Source organism: Arachis ipaensis, chromosome B9, assembly GCF_059453495.1.
Source record: "Arachis ipaensis isolate K30076 ecotype BB chromosome B9, ASM5945349v1, whole genome shotgun sequence".
NCBI classification, from domain to species: domain Eukaryota; kingdom Viridiplantae; phylum Streptophyta; class Magnoliopsida; order Fabales; family Fabaceae; genus Arachis; species Arachis ipaensis.
In genome coordinates this window covers 154,615,712-154,626,978 of record NC_142444.1, presented here as the reverse complement: position 1 = coordinate 154,626,978, position 11,267 = coordinate 154,615,712, and the positions used below count along the sequence as shown (strand labels likewise).

At 39.6% G+C, this 11,267-nt stretch overlaps 1 non-coding gene across 1 annotated transcript; it reads right to left on the bottom strand.

Annotated features, from left to right (window-relative positions):
• Positions 1-5,780: 5,780 nt before the first annotated feature.
• LOC148546869 (small nucleolar RNA R71) lies at positions 5,781-5,888 on the bottom strand. Its single transcript, XR_015901457.1, has one exon. It is a non-coding gene; the product is annotated as a small nucleolar RNA R71 (small nucleolar RNA).
• Between the last annotated feature and the right edge of the window lie 5,379 nt (positions 5,889-11,267).

The following is an 11,267-nucleotide window of genomic DNA, read 5'->3' as shown; positions in this document are numbered from 1 at the left end:
ATGGTTCAATGGGCTATAGAGCTATCCGAGTTCAACCTTAGGTACGAAACTCGGACGACCATTAAAGCTCAATGCCTCACCGACTTCGTGGCAGAATATGGGAGATATACGTGGACGGATCCTCCAATAAAGTCGGAAGCAGTGCAGGCATAATATTAGTCAACCAAGAGGGAACCCAAGTAGAAGTCTCCCTCAAATTTGAATTTTTAGCTTCTAACAATCAGGCAGAGTATGAAGCCTTAATTGCAGGGTTAAAGCTAGCCGAGGAAGTCGGCGCGACCAAAGTAGTCGTGTTCAGCGACTTTCAAGTGGTGACCTCCCAAATAAATGGAGAGTATCAAGCTAAAAACCCCAACATGAAAAGGTACTTAGATAAAACTTTGGAGTATCTTAGGTGATTTACAGAGACCGAGGTCAAACACATAACTCGGGATCTTAATAGCAGAGCAGACGCCCTCTCCAAACTAGCAAGTACCAAGCCAGAAAGAAATAGTAGAAGCCTGATCCAAGAAACTCTCCAAGAACCCTCAGTTACAAAAACAGAGGGCAGGCAAGACATCCTTAAAGTATCCGGTTTGGACCTCGGATGGATGAACCCACTGATCGAATACATGAAATACGACATCCTACCCAAAGAGGAAAAGGAAGCCAAGAAAATCCAGAGGGAAGCACAAAACTACACTCTGGTAAAAAATATCCTCTATAAAAGAGGGATATCCACACCATTGTTAAAGTGTGTCCCGACCTCAAGGACAACAGAAGTCTTAGAAGAGGTCCATAATGGTATCTGTGGGAATCATCTTGGAGCAAGGTCCTTAGCTAGGAAATTCATACAAGACGGGTTCTACTGGCCAACCTTGCAGAAAGATGCCACCGAATTCGCGAAGAAGTGTAGCCATGCCAAATGCATGCAAATTTTCACGTTGCTCCCCCCGAGGAGCTTATTAGCATAACTTCTCCATGGTCTTTTCCAAAATGGGGATTGGACCTATTGGGACTATTTCCCCAAGAGCATGGACAAGTAAAGTATCTAATAGTAGGAGTAGACTACTTCACGAAGTGGATCGAAGCAGAACCATTAGCCACCATCACAGCCCAAAGAAGTCGGAGGTTCCTCTACAAGAATATTATCACAAGGTATGAAGTCCCTCACTCCATTAATACTGATAATGGAACTCAGTTCACCGACTCCACCTTCAGAAACCTGGTAGCCAGTATGAAGATCAAGCATCAGTTCACTTCGATAGAGCACCCGCAAGCAAACGGGCAAGCTGAGGCAGCTAACAAAGTCCTACTGGCTGGGTTGAAGAAAAGGTTACAAGATGCAAAGGGAGCATGGACTAAAGAACTCCCTCAAGTACTATGAGCTTATCGGACTACACCTCAGTCTGCCACAGGAGAAACACCTTTCCGACTTGCTTATGGCATAGAAGCCATGATACTAGTTGAAGTCAATGAGAAAAGCCTAAGGGTGAGCTTCTACGATGAGGTTGGCAACACACAGAGGCACAAAGAGGAGCTCGAGCTACTCCCTGAAGTCTGAGAACGAGCCCAGATAAGAGAAGCAGCGTTAAAACAAAGAATGACAAACAGATACAACAAGAAAGTCATTCGAAGAAGCTTCACCCTAGAAGACTTGGTCTTGATTAGAAATGACATCGGAGTCAACAAGTCAGGAAAAGGAAAGCTCGCTGCTAATTGAAAAGGGCCATATAAAATAAGAAAAATCTTAGGAAAGGGATACTACAAGGTAACTAATGAGCGGATAATTTATACGCTTTTTGACATTGTTTTTAGTATGTTTTTAGTAGGATCTAGTTACTTTTAGGGATGTTTTCATTAGTTTTTATGTTAAATTCACATTTCTTGACTTTACTATAAGTTTGTGTGTTTTTTTGTGATTTCAGGTATTTTCTGGCTGAAATTGAGGGACTTGAGCAAAAATCAGATTCAGATGTTGAAGAAGGACTGCTGATACTGTTGGATTCTGACCTCCCTGCACTCAAAGTGGATTTTCTAGAGCTACAGAACTCGAAATGACGCGCTTCCAATTGCGTTGGAAAGTAGACATCCAGGGCTTTCCAGCAATGTATAATAGTCCATACTTTCCAGCAATTGCGTTCAACGCCAGTTCTCTGCCCAATTCTGGCGTCCAGCGCCAGAAAAGGATCCAAAACCAGAGTTGAACGCCCAAACTGGCACAAAAGCTGGCGTTCAACTCCAAGGAGGACCTCTACACGTGCAACACTCAAAGCTCAGCCCAAGCACACACCAAGTGGGCCCCGGAAGTGGATTTACGCATCAATTACTTACTCATGTAAACCCTAGTGACTAGTTTATTATAAATAGAACTTTTTATCATTGTATTCAGAGTCTTGGTTACTCCGGTTCCCCTCTGGGGCCGAGACCAATGAACTCCATTATCACTTATGTATTTTTAACGGTAGAGTTTCTGCACTCCATAGATTAAGGTGTGGAGCTCTGCTGTTCCTCAAAGATTAATGCAAAGTACTACTGTTTTTTATTCAATTCATCTTATTTCGCTTCTAAGATATTCATTCGCACTTCAACCTGAATGTGATGAACGTGACAATCATCACCATTCCCTATGAACGCGTGCCTGACAACCACTTCCATTCTACATTAGATTGAATGAGTATCTCTTAGATCTCTTAATCAGAATCTCCGTGGTGTAAGCTAGAATGATGGCGGCATTCAAGAGAATCCGGAAAGTCTAAACCTTGTCTGTGGTATTCCGAGTAGGATTCAATGATTGAATGACTGTGACGAGCTTCAAACTCGCGATTGCTGGGCGTAGTGACAGACGCAAAAGGATAGTAAATCCTATTCCAGCATGATCGAGAACCGACAGATGAATAGTCGTGCCGTGACAGGGTGCGTTGACCATTTTCACTGAGAGGATATGATGAAACCATTGACAAGGATGATGCCTCCAGACGATTTGCCGTGCCGTGACAGGGCATTTGGATCATTTTCCTGAGAGAAGACCGAAAGTAGCCATTGACAATGGTGATGTATCACATAAAGCCAGCCATGGAAAGGAGTAAGACTGATTGGATGAAGATAGCAGGAAAGCAGAGGTTCAGAGGAACGAAAGCATCTCTATTCGCTTATCTGAAATTCTCACCAATGATTTGCATAAGTATTTCTATCCCTATTTTATTAATTATTTTCGAAAACCCCATTACTATTTTATATCCGCCTGACTGAGATTTACAAGGTGACCATAGCTTGCTTCATACCAACAATCTCCGTGGGATTCGACCCTTACTCACGTAAGGTATTACTTGGACGACCCAGTGCACTTGCTGATTAGTTGTGCGAAGTTGTGAACCATGGTATTGGCATCATGTTTTTGGCGCCATTACCAGGGAAAGAAAGAGCGATGAATTTTACATAATCAAAGTGTAATCACAATTTCTGCGCAACAAGTTTTTGGCGCCGTTGTCGGGGATTGTTCGAGTTTGGACAACTGACGGTTCATCCTGTTGCTCAGATTAGGTAATTTTCTTTTTGTTTTGTTTTCAAAAATTTTTCAAAAATCTTTCAAAAATTTTTCTTTTGTTTTCGAAAAAAAATAATAAAAAAAATGTTTTCAAAAATATATTTTTCTTCAGAATTTTTAAGAATGAATTCTAGTGTTTCATGAAGCATGTTGAAGCCTGGCTGGCTGTAAAGCCATGTCTCAATTCTTTTGGACTCAAGAGAAGAGCTTCTTTATCTTTCTTAGCAAATTGGCTGCTGAATGTAAAGTTCTGCTAAAGCTTGACTGGCTATTAAGCCATGTCTAACCCTCAGATTGGAGCTTTAGACTAACATGGCAAGATTCCTGGAATTCATATTAAAAATTTTGGAATCCTTATTTTTGTTTTTCAATTAATTTTCGAAAAAATACAAAAAAATTAGAAAATCATAAAAATCAAAAAATATTTTTTGTGTTTCCTGTTTGAGTCTTGAGTCATGTCATAAGTTTGGTGTCAATTGCATGTGCATCTTGCATTTTTCGAAAAAAAAACCATGCATTCATAGTGTTCTTCATGATCTTCAAGTTGTTCTTGGTAAGTCTTCTTGTTTGATCTTTGCATTTGCATGTTTTGTGTCTTTTCTTATTTTTCATATGCATTCTTGAATTCTTAGTGCCTAAGCATTAAAGAATTCTAAGTTTGGTGTCTTGCATGTTTTCTTTGCATTAAAAATTTTCAAAAATATGTTCTTGATGTTCATCATGATCTTCAAAGTGTTCTTGGTGTTCATCTTGACATTCATAGCATTCTTGCATGCATTCATTGTTTTGAGCTAAAATTTCCATGCATTGAGCATTTTTAGTGTTTTTCTCTTTCATCATTAAAAATTCAAAAATAAAAAAAATATATCTTCCCCTTTTTCTCTCAAAATTTCGAAAATTAGATTTGACTTTTTCAAAAATTTTTAAAATCTAGTTGTTTTTATGAGTCAAATCAAATTTTCAATTTAAAAATCTTATCTTTTTCAAAATCTTTTTCAAAAATCAAATCTTTTTCATTTTCTTAGTTATTTTCGAAAATTCTAAAAATATTTTTCAAAAATCTTTTTCTTAATTTTACATCATATTTTCGAAAATAACATCATCAATTAATGTTTTGATTCAAAAATTTTAAGTTTGTTACTTACTTGTTAAGAAAGATTCAAACTTTAAGTTCTAGAATCATATCTTGTGATTTCTTGTGAATCAAGTCATTAATTGTGATTTTAAAAAATTCAATTCTTTTTCAAAACTAATTTCAATCATATCTTTTCAAAAATATCTTCTTATCTTATCTTTTTCAAAAATTTGATTTCAAAATATCTTTTCTAACTTCTTATCTTCTTATCTTTTCAAAATTGATTTTCAAAATTGTTTCAACTAACTAACTAACTTTTTGTTTGTTTCTTACCTTTTTCAAAACTACCTAACTAACTCTCTCTCTCTCTCTCTCTCTAATTTTCGAAAATATCTCCCCTCTTTTTCAAAATTTCTTTTTAATTAACTAATTTAATTTTTTATTTTTATTTTCGAAAATTACTAACCTTTTTCAAAAACTATTTTCAAAAATCACTAACTCTTTTTCAAAAATTATTTTCGAAATTTTCCCTCTCTCATCTTATTTTATTTGTTTATTCACAAACTAACATCTCTCCCTCACTCACAAAAAAAAAAAAGAGGATCTCAATTATTATTATTTTCTCTGTGCCCTCTTCTTTGTCATATGAGCAGAAGCAAGGACAAGAACATTCTTGTTGAAGCAGATCCAGAACTTGAAAGGACTCTGAAGAGAAAATTAAGAGAAGCTAAATTACAACAATCCAGAGATAACCTTTCAGAAATTTTCGAACAGGAAGAGGAGATGGCAGCCGAAAATAATAATAATGCAAGGAGGATGCTTGGTGACTTTACTGCACCTAATTCCAATTTACATGGAAGAAGCATCTCCATTCCTACTATTGGAGCAAACAACTTTGAGCTGAAACCTCAATTAGTTTCTCTGATGCAGCAGAACTGCAAGTTTCATGGACTTCCATCTGAAGATCCTTTTCAGTTCTTAACTGAATTCTTGCAGATCTGTGATACTGTTAAGACTAATGGAGTAGATCCCGAAGTCTACAGGCTCATGCTTTTCCCATTTGCTGTAAGAGACAGAGCTAGAATCTGGTTGGACTCTCAACCCAGAGACAGCCTGAACTCTTGGGATAAGCTGGTCACGACTTTCTTAGCCAAGTTCTTTCCTCCTCAAAAGCTGAGCAAGCTTAGAGTGGATGTTCAAACCTTCAGACAGAAAGAAGGTGAATCCCTCTATGAAGCTTGGGAAAGATACAAGCAGCTGACCAAAAAGTGTCCTTCTGACATGCTTTCAGAATGGACCATCCTGGATATCTTCTATGATGGTTTATCTGAGATATCAAAGATGTCATTGGATACTTTTGCAGGTGGATCCATTCACCTAAAGAAAACGCCTGCAGAAGCTCAAGAACTCATTGACATAGTTGCTAATAACCAGTTTATGTACACTTCTGAGAGGAATCCTGTGAGTAATGGGACGCCTATAAAGAAGGGAGTTCTTGAAATTGATACTCTGAATGCCATATTGGCTCAGAACAAAATATTGACTCAGCAAGTCAATATGATTTCTCAGAGTCTGAATGGAATGCAAGCTGCATCCAACAGTACTCAAGAGGCTTCTTATGCAGAAGAAGCTTATGATCCTGAGAACCCTGCAATAGCAGAGGTGAATTACTTAGGTGAACCTTATGGAAACACCTATAACTCATCATGGAGAAATCATCCAAATTTCTCATGGAAGGATCAAAAGCCTTAACAAGGCTTTAATAATGGTGGAAGAAACAGGTTTAGCAATAGCAAACCTTTTCCATCATCCACTCAGCAACAGACAGAGAATTCTGAGCAGAATCCATCTAGCTTAGCAAATCTAGTCTCTGATCTATCCAAGGCCACTGTAAGTTTCATGAATGAAACAAGGTCTTCCATTAGAAATTTGGAAGCACAAGTGGGCCAGCTGAGTAAAAGAATCACTGAAACCCCTCCTAGTACTCTCCCAAGCAATATAGAAGAGAATCCAAAAGGAGAGTGCAAGGCCATTGACATAAGCACTATGGCCGAACCTGTAAGGGAAGGAGAGGACGTGAATCCCAAGGAGGAAGACCTCCTGGGACGTCCAGTGATCAATAAGGAGTTTCCCTCTGATGAACCAAAGAAATCTGAGGCTCATCTAGAGACCATAGAGATTCCATTGAACCTCCTTATGCCCTTCATGAGCTCTGATGAGTATTCCTCTTCTAAAGAGAATGAGGATGTTACTGAAGAGCAAACTGCCAAGTTTCTTGGTGCAATCATGAAGCTGAATGCCAAATTATTTGGTATTGAAACTTGGGAAGATGAACCTCCCTTGTTCACCAATGAACTAAGTGATCTGGATCAACTGATATTGCCTCAGAAGAGACAGGATCCTGGAAAGTTCATAATACCTTGTACCATAGGCACCATGATCTTTAAGACTCTGTGTGACCTTGGTTTAGGAATAAACCTCATGCCCCTCTCTGTAATAGAGAAACTGGGAATCTATGGGGTGCAAGCTGCTAAAATCTCATTAGAGATGGCAGATAATTCAAGAAAACAGGCTTATGGACAAGTAGAGGACGTGTTAGTAAAGGTTGAAGGCCTTTACATCCATGATGATTTCATAGTCTTAGATACTGGAAAGGAAGAAGATGAATCCATCATCCTAGGAAGACTTTCCTAGCCACAGCAAGAGCTGTGATTGATGTGGACAGAGAAGAATTGATCCTTCAATTGAATAAGGACAACCTTGTGTTTACAACTAAAGGATCTCTCTCTGTATCCATGGAGAGGAAGCAGAAAAAGCTTCTCTCAAAGCAGAGTCAACCAAAGCCCCCACAGTCAAACTTTAAGTTTGGTGTTGGGAGGCCACAACCAAACTCTAAGTTTGGTGTCAAACCCCCATATCCAAACTCTAAGTTTGGTGTTGGGAGGTCTCAACAAAGCTCTGCACATCTGTGAGGCTCCATGAGAGCCCACTGTCAAGCTATTGACATTAAAGAAGCGCTTGTTGGGAGGCAACCCAATTTTTATCTAACTATATTTTTCTTGGTTATATGTCTTTATAGGTTCATGATCATGTGGAGTCACAAAATAAATATAAAAATTGAAAACGGAATCAAAAACAGCAGAAGAAAAATCACACCCTGGAGGAAGCATCTGCCTGGCGTTCAACGCCAAAACAGAGCATGGTTCTGGCGCTGAACGCCCAAAATGGGCAGTATCTGGGCGCTGAACGCCCAGAACAAGCATGGTTCTGGCGTTCAACGCCAGAAATGGCCAACAAATGGGCGTTGAACGCCCAAAATGGGCACCAACCTGGCGCTGAACGCCTAGAAGTTGTGTGCAAGGGCATTTTACATGCCTAATTTGGTGCAAGGTTGTAAATCCTTGAACACCTCAGGATCTGTGGACCCCATAGGATCATCTCAGGATCTGTGGACCCCACAGGATCACCTCAGGATCTGTGGACCCCACAGGATCCCCACCTACCTCATAAACTCCACCTACCTTCAAAATTCAAAATCACTTTCCCACCCACACCCACCCTATATGGCCGAAACCTCACCCCCCTCCCTTCCCTATATAAAGCCTTCCATTCTTCCTCATTTTCACACAACACAACCCTCTCTTCTCTTCTTGGCCGAAACACAACCCCTTCACCCTCTCCTCCATTTCTTCTTCTTCTTCATCTATTCTTTCTTCTCTTGCTCGAGGGCGAGCAATATTCTAAGTTTGGTGTGGTAAAAGCATAAGCTTTTTGTTTTTCCATTACCATTGATGGCACCTAAGACCGGAGAATCCTCTAGAAAGGGGAAAGGGAAGACAAAAGCTTCCACATCCGAGTCATGGGAGATGGAAAGGTTCATCTCCAAAGCCCATCAAGACCACTTCTATGATGTTGTGGCCAAGAAGAAGGTGATCCCCGAGGTCCCTTTCAAACTCAAAAGAAATGAGTATCCGGAGATCCGACATGAAATTCAAAGAAGAAGTTGGGAAGTTCTAACAAATCCCATCCAACAAGTCGGCATCCTAATGGTTCAAGAGTTCTATGCCAATGCATGGATCACCAAGAACCATGATCAAAGTAAGAACCCGGATCCAAAGAACTATGTTACAATGGTTCAGGAGAAATACTTAGATTTTAGTCCGGAAAATGTGAGGTTGGCGTTCAACTTGCCAAACATGGAAGAGAACGCACGCCCCTACACAAGGAGAGTCAACTTTGATCAAAGGTTGGACCAAGTCCTTATGGACATATGTGTAGAAGGAGCTCAATAGAAGATTGACTCAAAAGGCAAACCGGTTCAACTAAGAAGACTGGACCTTAAGCCTGTAGCTAGAGGATGGTTGGAGTTCATTCAATGCTCAATCATTCCCACTAGCAACCGGTCTGAAGTTACTATAGACCGGGTCATCATGATCCATAGCATCATGATTGGAGAAGAGGTGGAAGTTCATGAGATTATACCTCAAGAACTCTACAAGGTGGCTGACAAGTCCTCCACTATGGCAAGGTTAGCCTTTCCTCACCTCATTTGCCACCTATGCAATTCGGCTGGGATTGACATAGAGGGAGATATCCTCACTAAAGAGGACAAGCTCATCACCAAGAAAAATATGGAGCAAGCAAGAGAGCCCATTCATGGAGCTCAAGAGGCATATGAAGCTCATCACCATGAGATCCCGGAGATGCCTCAAATGCATTTTCCTCCACAAAACTATTGGGAGCAAATCAACACCCCCTAGGAGAATTGAGTTCCAATATGGGACAACTAAGGGTGGAACATCAAGAGCACTCCATCATCCTTCATGAAATTAGAGAAGATCAAAAAGCAATGAGGGAGGAGCAACAAAGACAAGGAAGAGACGTAGAAGAGCTCAAGGACATTATTGGTTCCTCAAGAAGGAAACGCCACCATCACTAAGGTGGATTCATTCCTTGTTCTTATTTCTTTTGTTTTTCGTTTTCTATGTTATGTGCTTATCTATGTTAGTGTCTTCATTACATGATCATTAGTAGTTAGTAACTATGTCTTAAAGTTATGAATGTCCTATGAATCCATCACCTCTATTAAATGAAAAATGTTTTAATTCAAAAGAACAAGAAGTACATGAGTTTCGAATTTATCCTTGAACTTAGCTTAATTATATTGATGTGGTGACAATGCTTCTTGTTTTCTGAATGTATGCTTGAACAGTGCATATGTCTTTTGAAGTTGTTGTTTAAGAATGTTAAATATGTTGCTCTTGAAAGAATGATGACAAGGAGACATGTTATTTGATAATCTGAAAAATCATAAAAATGATTCTTGAAGCAAGAAAAAGCAGCAAAGAACAAAGCTTGCAGAAAAAAAAATTAGGCGAAAAAAAAAATAGAAAGAAAAAAGCAAGCAGAAAAAGCCAAAGCTCTTAAAACCAAGAGGCAAGAGCAAAAAGCCAATAACCCTTAAAACCAAAAGGCAAGGGCAAATAAAAAGGATCCCAAGGCTTTGAGCATCAGTGGATAGGAGGGCCTAAAGGAATAAAATCCTGGTCTAAGCGGCTAAACCAAGCTGTCCCTAACCATGTGCTTGTGGCGTGTAGGTGTCAAGTGAAAACTTGAGACTGAGCGGTTAAAGTCAAGGTCCAAAGCAAAAAAAAAAGAGTGTGCTTAAGAACCCTGGACACCTCTAATTGGGGACTTTAGCAAAGCTGAGTCACAATCTGAAAAGGTTCACCCAATTATGTGTCTGTGGCATTTATGTATCCGGTGGTAATACTGGAAAACAAAGTGCTTAGGGCCACGGCCAAGACTCATAAAATAGCTGTATTCAAGAATCATCATACTGAACTAGGAGAATCAATAACACTATCTGAACTCTGAGTTCCTATAGATGCCAATCATTCTGAACCTCCATGGATAAAGTGAGATGCCAAAACTATTCAAGAGGCAAAAAGCTATAAGTCCCGCTCATATGATTGAAGCTATGTTTCATTGATAGTTTGGAATTTATAGTATATTCTCTTATTTTTATCCTATTTGATTTTCAGTTGCTTGGGAACAAGCAACAATTTAAGTTTGGTGTTGTGATGAGCGGATAATTTATACGCTTTTTGACATTGTTTTTAGTATGTTTTTAGTAGGATCTAGTTACTTTTAGGGATGTTTTCATTAGTTTTTATGTTAAATTCACATTTCTGGACTTTACTACGAGTTTGTGTGTTTTTTTGTGATTTTAGGTATTTTCTGGCTGAAATTGAGGGACTTGAGCAAAAATCAGATTCAGAGGTTGAAGAAGGACTGCTGATGCTGTTGGATTCTGACCTCCCTGTACTCAAAGTGGATTTTCTGGAGCTACAGAACTCGAAATGACGCGCTTCCAATTGCGTTGGAAAGTAGACATCCAGGGCTTTCCAGAAATGTATAATAGTCTATACTTTGGCCAAGTTTAGATGACGCAAACTGGCGTTCAACGCCAGTTCTCTGCCCAATTCTGGCGTCCAGCTGGCATCCAGCGCCAGAAAAGGATCCAAAACCAGAGTTGAACGCCCAAACTGGCACAAAAGCTGGCGTTCAACTCCAAGGAGGACCTCTACACGTGCAACACTCAAAGCTCAGCCCAAGCACACACCAAGTGGGCCCCGGAAGTGGATTTACGCATCAATTACTTAC